We start from the raw sequence: 22,500 nt of genomic DNA, 5'->3' as shown, positions 1-22,500 counted from the left end.
CAGATATACAGATACCCATATGTAGACATATATATATGAACACATATATACATCATATATATCTACACATATATAGATATTTACCTATATACACATGTCTACATATATACAAACACACAAACACACACACACACATATATGTATGTAAATACATGTCCCCTATATTACCACCACAGTGCTGCATGCTATGTGCGAGGGAACAGCACACATAGCAATACACACAGATATATACAGCTGTCAGTGTGTCCAACATGGATGGGTATGTCACATGTGAACCCTTTGTTGGGACCACATTGCCCTTGTCTGTGAAGTTGGGGATGGGAATATGGGGAAGTATGGCAGTTATAGCTGTGGAGGTGGTCTGGGTTGGTAGATGTAGAGGACAGCCTACAGGGGTGGTATGTGACACATGTGGTGGGTAAACACCCTGGATGGTGTGTGTGGTCTGTGAATTGGAAGCCCCATGGGCCCCAATATGGACACAATGGGAACAAGCCTCCCAGCCACGCTACTCACAACAGCAGTCCATGTCCCAAAGGTGCCTGGCCTGGAGGCTGAGCAGGAGGAGCATGTGGACCCTGTAAATGTGTGCTGGGTGCCTCAAGGTGATGTAGCACATCCCACATGTGTTTGTGGAGCCTGCTATGGAACAGGCCCTGGACCTGAAATTGGGGGACAAGATCATGTCTGTGTGTGCCCCCAGGGGGGAACAACATTCCCTGGGTTGGTCCCACCTGAAGGTAGTGCTAAACCAGTACATGAGGAGGCCCCAGGGAGGGTCCCACATGTGATGTGGCCTGATAACATGGGCAGATGAGTTTGGAGAGGTAGTTCTACTGTCAAATATTCCCTAAACATGCTATTTTGTCACTGTTATAGAACATATATGGGTAGTAATAGTCTACACAATCCCGGAACATGTCCAGCAGCATGCACAGATATCCCCATTAACACAGAATGTCAGTTGTGCAGCAATCACAGAGCAAGCATACCACAGGCATATATGGAACCATAGTGGCCCTGACAATGACATGCAGGTGAATAGTATGTAACAGGCCAGCAATGATAGTGTCCACACAGGGAACATGGCTACAAACACATAGCACAAAGTGTGGTACAATACAATATCTATCCCACTGGTAGGTAAGCTGTAGCCATACCTATTGACTTGTGTGTACAGTTTGTTGTCACTGATAAGGTGGGGGGGTGACATAGATATGTATTAAGAACTGTGGTAACCTTGCTGTATGAGTTGCTCAGACCTGTTTCCATCTTTATGTCTTTCAGGCAAGATGTCACATGGATGGCTCCCAGCTTACTCAGCTGCTGAGAATGAAATAGTGCTAAACCCCCTAATCCAGCACTACGCTGTCCTGTTTGGCCTGGCCACCCATGAGCAGCAGGAGTGGAATGCCCTGTGGAACGACCTAGTCCACATGGTCAATTATGTCAGACTGCACAACCGCAGTTATGAGCAGGTCCAGCATCATTGTTCTGACCTGCTTCGCAATGCTTGTTAGCATGCTGCTGCAGTCCAGGGGGATCACCTCGCAACAGGGGGGACCATGTCATCCATCCCCCCAACATGTGTTGAGGAGCTCATCGCCAGGCTCGTGACACCTGCCCATCTGCATAGCCAACAACTGCCAGACACCATTGTGGAGGTGGGTGCTACCCACACACTGGCTGAGGAGCGTGCAGGTAAGGCCACAGGGCACATAGATAGACCAATGTTGCATATGCATCCACATCTCTACAGGTAGATCATGCATATCTGACATGTCATAGGTATAGTTTGTTGCTGCATAGTAGTGATAAACAGATGTGCATACATAGTAGCATTGTGGACATGTACTGTTGATGTACTGTAATGCTGCACCCAACCTGTAGCAATGCCACAGGTGTGGCCACTGACTTCGCATCTCTCACCCTCTTATGTAGGTCCCTCCAGTATACCACCAAGGCAATAGCCTATAGCTGGTGAGTATGGTTTATGTTGATGCTTGCCAATACACTAGGCATTTAGTGGCTATGGTATATTCCATGCATACATCTAACACACCTACCCAGAATGCATGTTGTACATGTGCATGTATTGTTGCTGTTAAATGCACGACATCACAGTGGTGACCATGATGGTGTATTGGAAGTTTATGTCAGACACCTGCAAGATAACTAACATCCTGTCAATGTGGAATGTGTCTACAGGGAGTATCATAATGGTGGGAGATATGGCATACAGTAGGGACATGTGTGAAACATCATCCGTATACAGTGCAACAACAGTGAATATACCAACAGTACAATGGTAACTGTTTCAGAGTTACGCTATGGCATAACGTATTACTGTGGTCCACATTATCAGCTGGGACTAGGCTGTAACATGTGGTGTTCAGTGTATGGGACACTGCAAACTGGCACAAATTTGTAGGCCTTACTTGTCAAGCATCTGCAAAAAGGCTGAAGGTGGGAAGGGGGTGTCAGCATGACACACCAGTGCACTGCAGCAGGAATCCTAAGGATGCTAAGAATGGCTGTATCTGCACACAGTCAGGTTCAGGAACTGTAGCAGATGTAACCCTACCCCCACAACAATAGTGACGGCAGTGTGTGAACACCAAGGGATGTGCACATGAGTAGACCTTGCAATCATGCAGATTTGGGGGACATGCATAGGGCAGACTGAACATAACACTGGCAAATGCAGATGGCCCATGCTAGTATACCCCTGCCATGAGTAGTAACAGCTGTAGTACACATAATAGGTGCAACAAGCCATCATGATAAGGGTGTGCACACATATGTACACATGGAGTGTATGCATTGCGGTCAGCATCCACACACCTAACATATTCCGTAGACACTGCATGTGACTGTACAGGACATATGTCACATATCGGGCTCATGTACTGTTAATATATGCGGTGATGTGGTTCCATGGCATATAAATAAGGGTGTGTACACTCCCCATAGCCACAGTATGCTCTGATGGTTGTCAGTGTAATAGCATTGGATTGGTCATACATGGTCCGCTGATGTTGAGATCTATAAACCACACATCAGATATTCACAAATGACATCTGTCCACATATCATCCCAGGTATGTGTTGCTGAAAAACATAGGGGCTGTGAGCATTAGAGATGACATAACTGACACAGTACTACACATTCAGCAATGGGTTGTAAACCTGTGAGGTTTGGTGCACAGTACATGACAGGGTGCAGAACAGGTGCACAGCAATACTGTGTACATGGGTGTAGTGGTATCCAGGGGAAGGGCCATCACCTACTAACACAGCACATGCATCACCCACATATATACTGTTGCTAGCATGGATTGACTATAGTTGCACTGCATGCTGTTGTGTACCATATGTTATGCATGTTGACAGATGGGTAATAGGAGGACTGTGTGTACTATCATTGTGCAACCTCACCGGTATATGTGTGTGTGTGTGTGTGTGTGTGTGTGTGTGTGTGTGTGTGTGTGTGTGTGTGTGTGTGTGTGTGTGTGTGTGTCTCAGTGGGTGGTTATTTTGTCTGTAAGAGCACTCTGGTGAAGTGGAGGGAGGTTGATGTAGGTAAGATGTGTGTGCATGTGTGTGTGTTTGTGTGGGTGTCATGTGTGATTGTGGGGTTGTTCATACAGCAGTACTTCCCTTTGGGATTGTCCAGTACATGGACATGGACTGACACAAGACACACCAGGAATACTTGTCATGTATGTAATCACAGAAGACCTGATAGTATAATAAGGTCTGTAGCATGGAACATGCATTGGGAGGGAAGGTAGACACCAGCTTTACCTTTAATATCACATTTAGCAGAGAGATGACTGACAACCCATGTATGCAGCACTACAGATGCATTGGGGAATTGCTAGACAACACCAGGGAGTGTATCCATATATTACAGGCCCGAACCTGGATGTGCCCATGGAACCCCTGGCAGGCACAGTCCACGTGTCAATGGCTGGAGGCAGTGAACTGCACACCCTGCCAGGTATGGTCTGCAGCTCTCCATAAACACCTGTATAGGGCAGCCACATGGCAAAACTGTGTGCATGCACACCCACACACTGTATGAACACACCTTGGGCAACCCCATACCTACACGCACCATATTGCCATGCCCAGTTCACCTCATTATACCCCTGACCCCCACACATGGTGTCAAATGTATGACCCACCCTTGGCCTCTGGCAAACCAACAACACACCCTGTGCATATGATGATACCTGTGCCACATCCCTGTCATCCATAACATCAATGCAGGGGCAGGCTGATATGGTTCTGATGCACATGGTGACTGTACTACAGTGTACCAAAGTACTGCAGTGTAACATGTTGTCAGGAGTAATGTTTAATGCATATATGTCAGGTAGTGTAGCCATCCAGCAATGATGCAATATAGCTGTTTGTAACACTGGTTGATTGTGGTCTCCATAATGTTATCCATTTGTGTTGTAGGTGTACATGTGTCAGCAGGAGGATGGTCTGCAGTCATATTCCACAATGTGGTATGGCACTGTGGTGACACCATGGCTGTGACATATCTGGGGAACAGTTGAACACATGTCACAGGTTTGTATAACAGTTATTGCCTGTGCCACATGGACAGGTGACCTGCTGGGATGTGTATAATCTGCAGCCTGATGTAGACCCATCCACATACACGCACACTCTTACTTGGCAACACTGTGACTACACCGCTACCCAGGTATGTGGTGCTACTGAAGTGTGTGGCTTTCATTGCACACACCACACAGCATTTAGGGTGGGGTGCGTTCCAGGTCACATGTTACATACAGAACACCCCAGACTTGTACAGTATGCTAATGAGGGATGTAATGGTTGTATATGGACAATACATAGTGTGACATACCATCATATAAACATTAACAGACACATAACAGACAGACACATGTCCAAGAGACCTGGACCTATCACTGTTAACTAACTTGACTGTGTGTCCAATGTGTTACAGGTAGGCTGCACACAGCACATGCATAACTGGGCTGGATTGTGGTATCAGTTACCTGTATGGTTGATGGGAACAGTGGTCACCATAAAGTGGTACATGGGACATATACCAGGTGTACCTTGGTGTAATGACAGTGTACACAGCATCCACATCCCCCAGTGGATATTGTACTCCCTGAAATGCATGATGACACTCTGACATACTCACCATCACACATTGCCCATGACTGGGATACAACCCATTGTATATCCCAACAGTAGTACTACAGGGATATGCATCTAATGCACATGCCACAGGCATAGTAGGGTGTTGCATTGTCATGCCTCACCTATGGGCAGCAACAATACTATATGTACTACTGTGTGGCACTGGGTATTGTAATAGGAGTATGTGGCCTCAGAATGCTGTACCCTACAGATATACAGATATGCACACATACGCACACTTGCCAGAACTCAATGGGTATCCCATGCCTATCGACCCATTTGTACAACACTGTTGTGCTGGTACTGCAAGGCTTGTATAGCCACTAGGGAGATGAGCGTAACAGGGTACATGTAATGTCCCATACAGCAGCAGCCACAACTGACTATGGCAATGGCTGTTGCAGTGGTTGGGAAGGCCCTCATGAAATTCCCAAGTACAGGTGTACCAACACACAGACACTGCTATCCTCAGTAATGCACATGTACACATGTGTCAGTACTGGGGTGCATCGTCCATGGAGAGATGGGTTGTGTAGGGGATGTGTGTACTGTGGTATCCTGCCACCTGCCATGTGGCAGAAGGCAATCTGACAGATACCACTGTGGTGACCCTCAGGGTGAGAGTGACATGCATCAACCAATCCTCTGGGTGCCTCCGGCACATGGCCACTAAGGTGATCAAGATGACATGTATGCAACATGTATTACAACACATGGTTAGTGTCTGTAATGGAGACCTGCATGTTCTGTTGACTGTGGTAGTGTAGTGGAGGCACCTGTGGCATGTGATGTGTACAGGGTGTTGTCTCCTATATGTGCCAGTTCTTACACAGCTGGGCAGACATGTCAGTATCAATCAAGCATAGGTTGCCTGTACATATCCCAGCTGGATACCTGCAATCTGCACATCTGTACAGGGACTGACAGTCATCAGCTTGGCAAGTAGCAATGCAGTAGGATGAATGTGATAGATGTTTGACAACAATATGTATGCCATAACTACATGTTGGAAGCCCTCACTAACATGTGCTGTACAGACGGTAATCTACAGTTAAATTCCACATGTCGGATCATTATCCAGTAGGGGATATATACTGTGACACAGCTCTCACACACCAGGGACACAACAGGGAGGCCTCAGAGTCCAGCTATGCCTGCAGGTGTGCCTGTTGTCAGTACTACATTTAGCACTCTATTCTTGCCTGGGAAAGTACTGTCAACAGTAGCACCACCATGATACACTACATGCCAGTGTGACAGCACGTACCCTGGGCTACTACCCATGTATGTAACACATTCACATGGATAACAGTGCTGTACAGGCCTCATATACTTGTGTGTCCCAGACATGACACTCACACCACTTGTTACTGTACTGACAGCACATAGGTGCATGTATTGTACATGGCATTACATACACTTATTACAGATGTCATTACCTTGCTATGTTATCGGACTGGGTGGTGAGAACTAGTTACCAGGGCTAAGCCATGCTTAGCAGGTATCAACATTGCCCCAATATAACAGCTAAGCTGATTTGTGCACTGGTAAGCAAAGCCTACACTGTGTAAGCTCCCGTACATTTACCTGTAGCTTAGCACTGCTTAGCTTCATGCAGACCCACGCAAACACATTTAAAGCTGCTCAAAACTGCCTTAAACACTTTGTATCTGATAGCCCTTGTCCTGCCTAGCAGCAAAATGAACAGCCCTTGCAGGTCTTGAATCCAGGACCCTGTACACTATAGTCACAACACTTAACCATTACGCCATGACTACTGTGATGACAGCTGTTGTTTTTCCAATATGTCTGTCAATACACATATTGATTAGTACTGAACAATTGCCTTTATTTCCACAATTGTGTAGTACTTGCTATTAATATGACTGTTGCATTACATATGTTATTTTATCATAATGTACACATATCAGATACATACGGTGAGATACATCTGGAAAGGTATACACAACCGTGATGTTTACACATGACAGGAATATGGATGTATACATATACATATGTTGACATATGTCTACATGTACATACACATGTATATTCATACATATGTCTGCATACACATCTGTATAGTGCATCATATATATGGCCATGTGTAGATCTCTTTGTATATATATATATATATATATATATATATATATATATATATATATATATATATATATATATATATATATATATATATATATATATAGCTAGATATAGTTATATGCATATATAGCTATATATGTATGCACATCCTATGTGTACAGATATGCCTATGTATGTAGATATATATATGTAGATATCTATAACTATATGTGTATACATATCTATTCTGATACACCTATTACTGTCAATATATACGTAGATATACATAAGTATATGTTCACATGTATCTATATCTGTATATGTGTAGACATATATTGCTGTGTATATGGATACATTTGAGTGTTTATATATATATATATATATATATATATGTGTGTGTGTGTGTGTACATATATATATATATATATATATATATATATATATATATATATATATATATCCATCTATGTATGTTGATATGTATATGTGTATTTATCTATATAGATATGTGGATAATTATATATACAAAGATGCTCACTATATGTCCAGAACATGGACTGGATTCCTACCTCAGCCCCAGTAGTCCCAACCTGTTAGTGCAAGGGGATGTCAGGTATGTATTGCAGGCATATATGTAGACTGTTAATACTGTAATAGGGGTTGTCGTAACAGACGTGTGTGAGGTCACATCTGCTTTTAACATGTGTGCCATTGGCTACTGACAGACATCCTAAGGACATCATAGTACAATACCACTGCTAGCACAGTAATGATCCTGTGGACTACAGTAAAGATATGGCCAATAAATGTGGACAGTCTGACACACTCTGGTCAGTCCAGAGGTATACACAGAACCCCTTAGTGCAAGACATGTGGACCAAGCCGGACAATGTGGATGTTAACAGCCATGTAGATGGGTATATCACATAAATAATGGAATACATATGCCCACATAGGTTATGCATTCACACACTCCTGTCTGTCCTGACACATAATAACCGCTGGTGCAGAGGTCACATGGCCACATACTACCCACAAGTTAATGACATACATCTGTACAGCATCCCACTGCTTTGTCAGAAATACATGACAGTTATGGTGGCCCAGGAGCAGTACATCTGGCAAATATCTGGACATAACATCACACTGGGTAAGTACACTAAGCTGCTAGGCATGTAGCAAAGCACTGTGCAAACTACAGGCAGACTGCCACAACACTGGCCTACATTTCTTATGGGGGAATACATGTACCTGCAAATATAGCAGGCTCTGCAGGCATGTCACAGCACAGTGTAACAGACACTTGTGTGAAAGTGCATACCCACAACCAATGTGAACACAGCCACAGACACATATGGTAAGCTAGCTTAATATTACAGTATATGGACTGTCTGATCAACACCATCCTCATATGTGCCACTCACACACTAACCCTACATATACTGGGCCATTACACAGTGTGGTCTGATGCCTATCTGTAGTATGGGACATGTGTGTGTTTGGCCCTACAAACATGTAAGCTGATAGGGTACCATACACTGGAGCAGCATGTAACATCAGATAGAACAGGACCAAGAACAATGACATTTACCACAGTCTGTACACAGGCCAAGGTACATATTCACAATACACACACTGTCGACAATCACCATAAGTACACAGACCTCAGTACTGTACACACAACCACAGAATGCCCAGGTTATGTCCTCAAATATAACCCCTACTATACATAACATGTGCAGCAGTCTGATATCTCACTGTTTTGTTATCAGATATGATGTCAAAAAATAATGGTGTACAGAACATATGCACCTCTTACTGCATGACATATGTACAAAAGTTGGCAGAGTTGTGGCTGGAGGCTCAAACACAAGGCCAGTATTGACATGTTACTGTAATAACCTCATACATTTACTGTTGTAACAGTGCTTGCTGTGACATATGTCCTATGAGGGATATGAAGTCAGGAACTCTAATGGCTGTCACCATGTACTGACTGCAATCCTCACACTATGCTTCTGCAGTTCTCAGATAGGTGTTCTGTGAGTAACACAAGAAACAAAATGCACCACACACTACCCAGTCTGCAGATAACTCTACAGATGTGGGTTTCCTCTAAAACATAGCACTGTCATGACAGGTATTAAAACATGTAGACCAGCCATATCCACACACATCCTGTTAAACTGACAATACTCCAAATGCAGAATAGCAACACTTACATGTTGTAGTCATGTCAGGCACATCCCCTCCTTTGTGTTGGTCTGTTTCCATAGTGTATGTTGTTAAAGGAAAATCCAAAATCCATCTGTGATGCTGTTTGCCAAACACCAGATCTAGGTACTGCTCACAGTGAATGAAAAGGCCCAACACCATCATGATGTTCCTAGATATTGGAGTGTGTTTCCATGCAATTGGCTATGGGAATGTTACCACAACTGTCCCATGTGCAATCAGCTAGAGGAGGGCTGCAATTCATGCAGAGGCCATCAGCTAATCATGAGCATAACTTACAAAACACAAGCTGCTGCCTAAGCAAAGCAGGTGTAGTTCTCCACATCCACCAGAGAGGGAATGAGAGAGACAGACAGAGACAAAGTAAGTCAGGGAGGGGGTGGGAGAGTAAAAGCTAAGCATGTTTGTGTCTCACACCTACCAGTACAGAGTTTCAACCCCCTGACTGACTATGTATTGCTATCACATGTCTATGCAGTTATTGCATGCCTACATGCTGAGGAGCTGTCCAAACATATATGTGATGGTGAGTGACATCTGCAACAGTGATATGGTAGCAATACGGTAGGTGTAGTACACGTGCCTGTCCACATGAACAGTTGTAAGTGTCAACACAGCCACACCCTCTCAGGGACTCACACACACTGACACATGTGGCAGGATCAAGAATACACTTCCTAACCAGTTAGTTTGCCACAATACAGTAATGTGCAGGTATTACATGCACCACAGGGGTTATCCAGAGGTTATATGGACAAAGGGTATGTGAAGGCGTCTGACATCAGACAGTATGCTTCAGTATGCCAATGGGAGTTGTACTGAGTGTGAATGTGGTCGAAAGCATCATACACCACACACACAGATGCAGGGTGCCAGTACTGACATGCATGCATGCATTGCTTCATGGGTGTGTAGTGGTTGACTGTGCCAGAAGGCTATTCAAGGCTAGCTGAAGGGTATACCTTGGCATCAGGCCACATGATAATGGTCTGCAGTGTGGCTCAGGGGTATAGTGTCTGGATTGGCCTACTCAGGTGGCTATTGTATTCACCATCCAGTCACCTGGGTAACTATTGTGTGTGGCCATTGCTGTGCAATGCTTGCCATGTATGTGTTCTTTAGTCCATGACATGGATGCTTTTGGGGATGTGCACAAGTCCCACATGCATGTACAGTGACATGTGGAACTGTACCTGGGGTGTCTGGCCCATGTTGTATACACAGATTGTTATCATCAGATGTGCCAGTCCTGGCCTCATGTGGGGGGAACTGGTAATGGACAGCAGGTTGACCCTGCACCTACATTGATAGCATGATACAGGTATTCCTTGGTGTCAGTGGCATCCGTCCATACAGGGCATGTGTTTAAGGCATGGTATGTCCTTTGTGGGTCACATTTGATGGCACCACAGGTGTTGCAGGCATGCAGTGGGGAACACAGTGAATGCACACTGTCTGCATGTACGTGCCTATTGTACTGATGGACAGGGTGCTGTGCCCTCTGTAGTCCACTGCAATCACACCATGGTTTCTATCTGTGGGCAATATGCAGGGTACTACCAAAATAGCGGTTGTTGCCTAGGCAAATGTGTTTGTGTATAAGACATGGGTTGAGTGTGTTCTCTGGGTAATACAAGGGTTGCTAACTTTGTTCACCAGGCCTTGATGTCACATGTAGGGGTATGGATTGGCACCCCAGCCTCTTGACTATTTCACATCTGTTATCCTTGTAAGGTGGACATTGTGACATATAATAGTGTCACCATATAAGAAATTTGCAAAACCCACTCCACAATGAGTCCAGTTGTTACACACTCACAGCCACCTCCACACAGGATAAAAATGAAAAACACAGACACACACAGTCTCACACACACACACACACACACACACACACACACACACACACACACACACACACACACACACACACACACACACACATACACAGTTGTCATGTCTGAGATTAGAGCTCTTACCTAACTACTTTATCACACTACAACATTACGCAGTTATAGGATGTGCCATGGAGATTACTGGGCTACTCCTTTCCCAAAGGTGTATTTCAAAGTGAATGACATCAGCAGCCTTGGCAAAGTAGGGCATTTGAATAGCAGTGAGTGAGACTAGCCTAAAAAGCATTGCTCCCTACACAGGCAGAGACACACACACAAACGCACACACAGTTGTCATGTCTGGTAATAGAACTCCTATCTAACCAGTTTATCACACTACAGCATTACACAGTTATAGGACACACTATGGAGATTACTGAGCTACTCCTTTCCCAAAGGTGTATTTCAAAGTGAATGACATCAGCAGGCTTGCCAAAGTAGGGCATTTGAATTGTCTTGAGTGTGACTACCCTAAAAAGCATTGCTCTCTACACAGACAGACACACACACACACACACACACACACACACACACACACGCACACATGCACACAGTTGCCATGTCTGTGATTAGAACTCCTACCTAACTAGTTTATCACACTACAGCATTACACAGTTATAGGACACACCATGGAGATTACTGAGCTACTCCTTTCCCAAATGTGTATTTCAAAGTTAATGACATCAGCAGGCTTGCCAATGTAGGGCATTTGAATTGTCATGAGTGTGACTAGCCTAAAAAGCATTGCTCCCTACACAGAGACACGCACAAACATAAACACAGTTGCCATGTCTGGGATTACGCAAACACAGTTGCTATGTTGGGGATTAGAACTCCTATCTAACCGGTTTATTATACTACAGCATTACACAGTTATAGGACATGCCATGGAGATTACTGGGCTACTCCTTTCCCAAAGGCGCATTTCAAAGTGAATGACATCACCAGCCTTGCCAAAGTAGGGCATTTGAATTGTAATGAGTGTGACTAGCCTAAAAAGCATTGCTTCCTACACAGACAAAGACACACACACACACACACACACACACACACACACACACACACACACACACACACACACAAACACAGTTGCCATGTCTGGGATTTGAACTCCTACCTAACTAGTTTATCACACTACAGCATTACACAGTTATAGGAGGTGCCACAGAGATTACTGGGCTACCCCTTTCCCAAAGGTGTATTTCAAAGTGAATAACATCAGCAGGCTTGTCATAGTAGGGCTATGGGGAGGGCAGTGTGTGTGCATGGACCATAACCCATTCATCTAGAGGTAGACACACCACACTCATGCACATGCAGGTTTATATTCCACAGGTACGTGTATTCAACTGCTAGATGACTACTGCCTTGTACAGTCATGTTGCACAGCTAGCACTTGCACCACAGAGTCTGTAATGCTGAGGGATACCAGCGGCTAATTTCTACAGTGAGTGACAGTTACACATCATGTGGTTGTAACCATTTGGCTGTGTGCTGGTTGGGACAAGCCTCATGATGGAAGGCCCTTTGCCACTGTCACTCTCTTCCACACATCTGTGTATGTGTACTTTTGGCATATTATAGTGTGTTGTTCTTGGATATACGTGTGTATTCCTATCCAATGTGTATGCAAAGCATGACTGGTGCATACTGAGGAGTGTATGCATTAACATCTGCAACTGTCAGATATGTATGGTCCACTGTTGTTGGCAGACATGGGCTTCATTTGTTTAAGTGTGTGAGCATGCCCAGTATGACCTTTCAGTATGTTGTTGTCTGACATTGCCTTCATTTCTCTAAGTGTGTGAGCATGCCCAGTATGCCCTTCTGTACTGAATGTGTGGATCCATTCCAGGTAGTTTATACTCCAGTGCAGACCTTTGTGTTCTGCACCTACAGATCGCAAACTGTTTCTGCAGGATATCTGTGGATCAATTGGCAATATGGGGTTAAACTGTGCAAGGGATAGTGTGTACTGTAGGTGATTGTGTCTGTGCTGCTTCTGCTGCATGTTACTGGTGTTAGCATAGATATTCAGGCGTGTACTGTTATACACTGTGATGTTTTATGTCCTCAAGTACTGTCAGGTGGACATTTTTGCTCACAGTGATGTCCTGGGGAACACAGGATGAATGCAGCTGTGTCCAGTATTGTGGTCAAATGCTTACATATTCATGGAAAGTTATGCCATTTTGGAGGGGGCGTTGCAGACATTTGTTGCTGGGTCTGTGTATCCAGTACAGCACATTGGTACAGTGCTGGCAGGGGATCCTGTACTTGTACATCCATCGACATGACTGTATGGCCTTATCTTGCTGTGGCAATACCTCACAGCTGTACAGATTCATACAGGTTACCCAGAGGCAGTGGTCATAAGTCAGGACATTACCCCTATTGTGGTGTACGGGCAGGTTTGTAGCCACCCATATTTGTGTTTGCAGCCAGGGATAGTATGGACACATGGCTGTGTGTCGGACCTTGCATATTCTATGCTCACTATGCTCCCACCCCCCCTGTATTATTCTATCCTCTTCCATACATCATGCATACATTCTCTGATACTTTCCCTATAGTTATCACCTCATCACAGCTGTGTTTTGGTGTTGGTTCATGCAGTGGAACATGGTGGACATGTTACTGTGGTATGCCCACTTGGCCTTGCATATGGCTTATGTGGAGTGTGTTATGTTGTTATGTGGGTGTCCATGACATAACATACATTGGCAGTACAGGTGAGACACTGACCTTTGGCAGAGGCCTGTAGGCCATTTGGTGGTGATGCAGGCCAGCTGTAGCAGGCTGTTGCATTCTGTCAGTCCTACAGTCCCAGACTGCCATACAGTATATTCCCCTGGGGTGACAGGGTAGGTGTGCTAGGTGTTCATGCCTAAAATGTGTATCAGTATTGATCAGGTGGTGTGGATGCTGGCAGGGTGTGACTTACAGCTAGGGACACCTGCATAGGACAACTGTACTGCATGCTGCATTCTTTCGCTATTGCCATACACAGGTGGGGGTCATATTGTACCTATTCCCAACAGCAGGGATACGACCAGAGCGGTACCTGTGGGTGGTGTTTGGATGAGCTGGGTGCATGTGTGCTATGGACACTACTTGCATTTGACTCACAGATATGCATGGGGCATTCCAGTTATGCTGGCTTGTGCAGGGACATCAGCCGTTTCCCAATACATCAGTCCTATCACCTCTGTGATCTGCAAGTGTTCAGCCAGACGACATTGGTATTCCCTACTACAAGCCCAGATAATGTGATGCATACCTGTATGTACAATTCCAAGGGTGTGTCCATTTCATGGTTACACATTATATACTGTATGTCTGGGGTACTTTTCCCTGTGTACTGCTTGTATATTTAGCCCAACAGTCATGCCATGTCTATCTTTCAGATGGTGACACATATTACCACCATACATTTACAATGGCTTACTGCTAGCATGTGTTATACTGGGGTGAAACACAGACCAACCTAACACATGCATACCTGCATATTGTACACATGCTACAATCTATCCTGCTACCTTGGCCACCTCAGGTCATCTGTGCTCCACTGGTATTATACCTACACATACATGTTACTACATGTCTACATCACATTGGAGGGGGGCACACCTGACTGTTACTACATTTTTACATAGGATTTGGGGGGGCACACCTGACTGTTACAACATGTATACATCAGATTGGGGGGGCACACCAGACTGTTACTACATGTCTAAATAGGAATGGGGGCACACCTGACTGTTACTACATTTCTACATAGGATTGGGGGGGCACACCTGACTGCTTCTACATTTCTACACAGGATTGGGGGGGCACATCTGACTATTTCTACATTTCTACACAGGATTGGGGGGTACACCTGACTTTCTACATTTCTACATAGGATTGGGGGGGGCACACCTGACACTTCTACACATTTGCTATGACTGTACTGGTATGTCAAGTACTCCATTTCATTCTGTATTCTAACCTATCATGCATGGGGCATTCCAGTTATGCTGGCTTGTGCAGGGACATCAGCCATTTCCCAATACATCAGTCCTATCACCTTTGTGATCTGCAAGTGTTCAGCCAGATGACATTGGTATTCCTTACTACAAGCCCAGATAATGTGATGCATACCTGTATGTACAATTCCAAGGGTGTGTCCATTTCATGGTTACACATTATATACTGTATGTCTGGGGTACTTTTCCCTGTGTACTGCTTGTATATCGAGCCCAACAGTCATGCCATGTCCATCTTTCAGATGGTGACACATATTACCACCATACATTTACAATGGCTTACTGCTAGCATGTGTTATACTGGGGTGAATTGTCTTTGGCACTGCAGTTGTGAGGACTTGGTCCTGTCATTGGCAGTAGTGGGCAATGGCCACCAGGTCAAACCTCAATGTGCATACATACTGACCACTATCGCACAATATGAAACACACACCAACCTAACACATGCATACGTGCATATTGTACACATGCTACAATCTATCCTGCTACCTTGTCCTCCTCAGGTCATCTGTGCTCCACTGGTATTATACCTACACATACATGTTACTACATGTCTACATCACATTGGAGGGGGCACACCTGACTGTTACTACATTTCTACATAGGACTGGGATCACACCTGACTGCTTCTACATTTCTACACAGGATTGGGGGCACACCTGACTGTTTCTACATTTCTACACAGGATTGGGGGGGCACACCTGACTGTTACTACATTTCTACATAGGGTTGGGGGGCACACCTGACTGCTTCTACATTTCTGCACAGGATTGGGGGGCACACCTGACTGTTTCTACATTTCTACACAGGTTTGGGGGGCACACCTGACTGTTACTACATTTCTACATTGGATTGGGGGGCACACCTGACTGTTTCTACATTTCTACACAGGATTGGGGGGGCACACCTGACTATTTCTATGTTTCTACACAGGATTGGAGGGGTACACCTGACTTTCTACATTTCTACATAGGATTGGGGGGCACACCTGACTGTTTCTACATTTCTACATAGGATTGGGGGGGGTACACCTGACACTTGTACACATTTGCTATGACTGTACTGATATGTCAGGTACTCCATTTCATTTTGTATTCTAACCTATCATGCTGACTAGAGGCATATCAGTGTACTACATGTCTTAGGTTTGATTGACCTACATATTAGTTTATGACTTCTTACCCTTTAGAACTAACATCCCACTGCCTGACCTGATATAGTCTGTCTGTGTAGGCCTGGGGGGGAGTTTACCCATAGGCATCATTCAGAGGCCTTAGCACAGCCTTTGTTTGTGTTTGTCTACACCTGTCCTGCTGGCTGAAACTGTTGTTGGGTATGTGAACCTCCCTGACTCGCATGTGTGTGTGTCATATGGACACACATGTGTCCCAGCACACTTCCTACAATGGGTTTTGTCACCATGTGTAGTACTGGCTACTATGGTGACAGCAGTATTTGTTACAGATCTCATGCTGCCACTATAGGTATCTACTATCTGCTGGCATCCCATTCAGCCACCCGATTACCTTGAATGCTCACATCCATACCATACATACAAGTAACAACACATACTACTCCATTCGGCAATTGGTAAGGAGAGTGACTTACCTTGTGGGTGTGCCAGTATTGAGGATGGTGCCAGAGGGCTGCCTATGTCTGATGCACATAGTACACTCCTTATACATGGTTGAGCAGAGATAGTATCATGTTTTGCATCCCTTTTACTGTATGTATGACTCAGCGAGAGGTGTCATTCCCTGGGTCCCTACTGTGTCAGTGTATGTGCTATGCATTGCCTCTTTGCCAAGGCCAGGGTATACTGGGTACACCTCCATCTGCCTACTGGGGCAGGTTCAGGTTGTTCCTCCTCTGAGTCACTCTGTGCCTGTGCAGGCCTTGGCATTGGTGAGGCGCTGTGTGGCCCTACCCCGTGCTGTTCCTGCTGCAGCTGTTTCCACAGGATCATATTGTATAGCATGGCACATATGATGACAATCTGAGTACACGTAGCTGGTGAGTACTGCAAGGCTCCACCAGATGTGTCCAGGCACTGGAACCATGACTTGAGCATCCCAAACACATGCTCTATTATAATTCTGGTCTGTGTGTGTACCTCATTATGGAGTTCTTGTTCAGGTGTGTGTGCATTTCTGATGGGTGTCATCAGCCATGGCTCCAGTGCGTAACCAGCATCCCCTTCTAGGTGACTGTAAGGGATGTCCCCATTAGCAAATCTCTGGTTCAGCTGCGTCAGATGCCAGATGTGGGAATCATGATAGCTTCCAGGGCAGCCAGCACACACATTCATTATAATGCCTTGGGCATCGCACACGACCTGGCAGTTGATGGAGGGGAAGCCCTTGCGGTTGATGTAGACCCTACTCCTCTCACCAAGTGGTGCTTTGATGCATATGTGCATGCAGTCTATAACACCCACTACCTCAGGGTATTCTGCTATTTGGTGAAAGAGATGCATATTGCTTGTCAACACCTCATGGGTGTTGAGGAAATATATGCGCTCACCGGCATGTGCTGACATGGCATCCAGGAACTGGTGGAATACCCTGTATGCTGATGCCTGTGAGATACCCATGATATCCCCAGTTGGGCTTTGGGAGGTACCTGTGGCTAGTATTCCTAGGCCTACACATACCTTGTTATCCACTGGGATGGGTTCCCCTCTGTTAGTTCTGTGTGTTAGGTGTGGCCGGCACAGCTCAACAATTTGCTGTAGGAGGTCCCTGTCCACCCTATAGTGCTCCACTATCTCCAGCTCTTGTAGCCCCTGGTAGGTTACCCTGGATCTGTACACCCTTCTCCATCTCCTCACTGTGGGTTGGTTGACAACATTCTCATCCTCACCACCCTCAGCCTCTTCCACATGTTAATGTCTGACAGCTGCTGCAGCCCCTATCATTTTGTTGTTTTTGTTTGTTAAAAGTTCCCCGCTTGTATACACCGATGGTGTACAGTATGTGGGAAAAACCAGAGGGAAAGGTGTTTGCATAATTTATAGTAGTGTTCTGGGCTGGGCTGGTCTGCTGCCTGTGCAATTGGCTGATTCTGATACATTTCAACTGCCAGCTATGCTAGTTCTCCTAGATTACTTTCCTACTGTTGTTTTTCATTCCCATTGCCTTCCTGTTTAAGCCCAGGGGCATGCCATGCAAACACAGTGCTCACATGTGCACAGAGCTGCTATTTCCTGGTTTACTTTTTTTCCCCCTTTAAAACCCAGTGTGCCGTGCCCACATCCACTTAGGCAATGTAAAGAGTGCTAGGCAGCCTCAGACACACTCCCTTGCTTAGCTCTGCTAAGCTAAGGGCAAACCAGAGCCACAGGGCTCCAATCCACATACAGTATGCCTGACACACCCCTATGATGTCAGCTAACTCCTAGACTTGCACCAAGCTATTCCTGCTCTTACACTGTTGGGTGCTGACTAGCATGCAGGGAAAATCTGGGATTCAGTATCATTCCCCTCATTTGCATAGGATTGCCTGCTGATGCATAGTTACAGGTCCCACACTGAGCCTCCCCCTTAGCAACCACTATTCACTGGCCATGTTGTCTTCTGCCTGCCATTGAGTATAATGGCAAAATAGTGATTTTGGTTAGAATGCTTATTTTAGGGTTTTTATTTTATTTTTCACCCAATCTCATTTGCGCGCCACTGCCCTACACTTAAACAGCCAAGATCAGGTAAAAAAAAAATAAAAGTTGATTTTTTTATTTTTGCAACTGTTTTCCATGCCAATGGCCATATATTTGGCCATTGGCATGCTTTCTACATAATATCCACCCTTTATTTAGAGCTGTCATGGCTCCATTTTGTAGTTTGCAGAAATGTACTCAGTTACTGACCGAGTACATTTCTGCAGATTACACTAGTCTTGCACGGCTGGCTTCCAGCTTCCTGGATCACAAATTCACCTAATTTGCATGGATTTCACCTGCAAATGGGGTAATTTGCATACAGGGGCTGAGTCCGTGCAGGACTAGTGCAGGAGCGCTTGTGCATGTCCCTACAGCTTATTCCTGGATTGCACGGCAGACATATTGCCTGCTGGAGCTCTTGTACTAGTCCTGCACACCATGCAGGGCTTGCTGAATCTAAGGGAATGTCTACTTATATAGTATAAATGCATAATTATGCAAATCACAAATACTTATTATATTTCTAAGTGTTTTATAACTGCATTCTAATATCAAGCTGCAAGTGTATTAATAGATGACTAAAGAAAAAATGCTAAAAGGGTTAACTATAGTTTACAAGGTCTGAAATGTGAGCTCAGACCTTCTCAGACTGGATGAATAGTTACAGGAAATGTTGGAAAGATAAGGTAAAAAAAAACAAGACTGATTGCCAGACAAGTGGCTTGAATTTTTCTAAAACATTAATGTTATTAAAACATAATTGTTAAATGTTCACATGCAACACAGTTTGGTAATTATAATAAAACATGACAATTGTGCATACACGTCACTGATAATCTGTTTGCAGGTAAATGTTAAAAGTAAAAAACCTCAGTTACATCAAGTGTAGCCAGCAGATGGGGCCATAGTATACATACAGTTCCAATCAATTATGCAGGAGAGTAAACAGCAAAAACTTTATAAAAAAAATTATCATATCAGACAAAGGTCCATAGTTTGTTAATAACCTAATAAAGCAAATGTATAACCAAAATGTTGGGCTGGCATACATTCTATGCTCACAGCATAAAGCAAATAAACTATATGTGCATTAGAAATACTGGTAAACAGATTAAACCTGACAGGATAAGATATTTTACAAGTTGCTAATAGCTATTATGCCAATTATTATTGTATTTTAATATGTTTTTGGCAAGACAATGTTGGTATGCAAAAGGCATGAATGTTTCTAATTGCTGGGTATGTAGTTGCCTCTGGTGGCAATTCCACTAGATACTTCTAAATAGACATAAGAATTTTCCAAGATTTTGCTTGATGTTAATATTACTAAATTTGTAAGCTTAGACTAAATGTACTTTACAGTGTTTGTATGTACAAACACAGAAGAATTCAGTATAAATGAAATTAATGTCTAGCAATGAATATGTATGGAGAACCATGTTTAAAAAATGGGTCCAGGGTACCTACTAGAATTAAATGCTTGAGTAGCAGACAGTCTGTGTAGATATATACTGTATAGGACACATTGTAAAGTAACAAGTTCAAAAGTAATTTGCCAAGTTGTAATTTTATCACTGGTTTCAAGTTGCAGTTTTATTACTGTTTTTTGGACCATCATTTTATCTGTACCAGTATTGGTTACCCCATTTAGAGGAAAATTATATTAAAATATTGTGCTCATACAGCTAATGGACTAATATGTAAACAGCATTCTTTAGATCATTTCACTGTCAATTATAGTTAATGGGCAGTTCAAAAATATGACCACAATGTTATGATTAAATGACATTGAAACTGTATATTTTCAGCAGTGTATAAATGCTTGCAGTAGCACATAGTTTTTATCTCTTATAGATATTAGTCTAGTTCTAATCGTTTGGTATAAAATGATTAATAAAAGTAAACAGTTAATTCAACAGTTGCAAAGAGTTAATAAAAAAGTTCTAAGTCATAAATTGGATTTTGTGATAGCAAAAGAAAAAAGTAAGTTAAAACTAAAGCAGACACAGCCCATAACAGGTGAAATATTTTCACAGAATGATCTGCAAAAGAAAAGGTTGTTAAATACATTCAGTTTTAGTAGTAATACTTGATATCATTGTATTACCTATGTAAAATTGCATTTTGATTTGTTCTATCAAAAGAAGACTAAAAGTTTTGTTTCCTAATGTATTTTCTATATAATATGATCAAAAATACATATCAGTATAAAGTGTTTTGAGTATCTTTTAAAATAAAAAGAGGGAATTGTAAGAGTATGCTCAACAAGATATTAAGGTTGAAAGTACAAATATGCAAAATAAATAAGGTATAAAATAAAGCTTGCTTAAATGTAGAAATAGAGTTTGGTAATATGTGATTAGCATCCATACTAAATGACTGTGGCTTGAAAAATAAGGAATTTGCTTAATGGACATGTTTTCCTACAAAATTAGCAAGGATGTATGCATTTTACACTGTCAGCAAGAAAGCTGACCTCTTACAGACTTAGCAAAAATGTAAAAAACAGGATGTATGCATTTTACATTGTCAGAAAGAAAGCTAACCTGCTTCCTTAAAGAATGGACAACAGGAAAACAATCTATATGTGTTTCTATCATATGACACTGTTAAGAGAGGAAGTTTGAATGGATATGCTTTCATCAAGTCAGCATTTGCACAAGATTTCTCTACAGGATGAAAACATATTTTTTCGCAAACACCAGCAAACAGATGTTTTCATACAAAGATCAAGATAGAATATGAAGGAGGAAAACAGGATGTAAAATCACTATGAAGAGACCATAGCAAATGAAATTGTTAGGAGAGGTATTTTGTACAGGAAAGTTATCATTTATGCTGAACGAGAAGTAAAAAGTGGTACAGTGTAATTAAAGCTGCAACAGTAGTCCGTGTGGTTTGTTATAAAAAGTTATTTATTAATTACTGCTTTTAAAGTGACAAGAGTTTGGTGCGACATCAGTGTACATTCTGCAAGTTTCTGTGGGCAACATACTGTGAATGCAATTATAACTAGACTTTGATTTCAGCAGAATCCAGCCAGCAAGACCTTAGTGTCTTAAGAAGATCCATCACAGTAAATGGCACCTTGATCATTTTTCACTTTCATCACCTGTTATTAATGATGTAAATAAAATGAAGACCAGAAGGATGGAAATTATTTTGGTATCTGCTGTCTTTAAATGGAAAAATAAAAATTTGACTTAAAACAGAAACGAGCCTAATGAAAGTGTTGAGTTTAAATTAGTATTTTTCATTCCATAATTAGTATTCAGTGTAGTATGGACTTACTGATAAATTGCATATATAAGCAGTCTTTTGCAGAACTTCTGTTTTTGAGTGGAGTTAAGCCATTCTCTAATACAATCATCCAAACTTCAGTTGTTACTTCAAATCTGAAAAATTGAATCAAA

The sequence above is a fragment of the Protopterus annectens genome, chromosome 2.part2, assembly GCF_019279795.1.
Source record: "Protopterus annectens isolate FY-2018-M chromosome 2.part2, PAN1.0, whole genome shotgun sequence".
Classification (NCBI taxonomy): Eukaryota; Metazoa; Chordata; order Ceratodontiformes; family Protopteridae; genus Protopterus; species Protopterus annectens.
The sequence above is the reverse complement of the archived record's forward strand: the minus strand, read 5'-3'. Positions refer to the sequence as shown.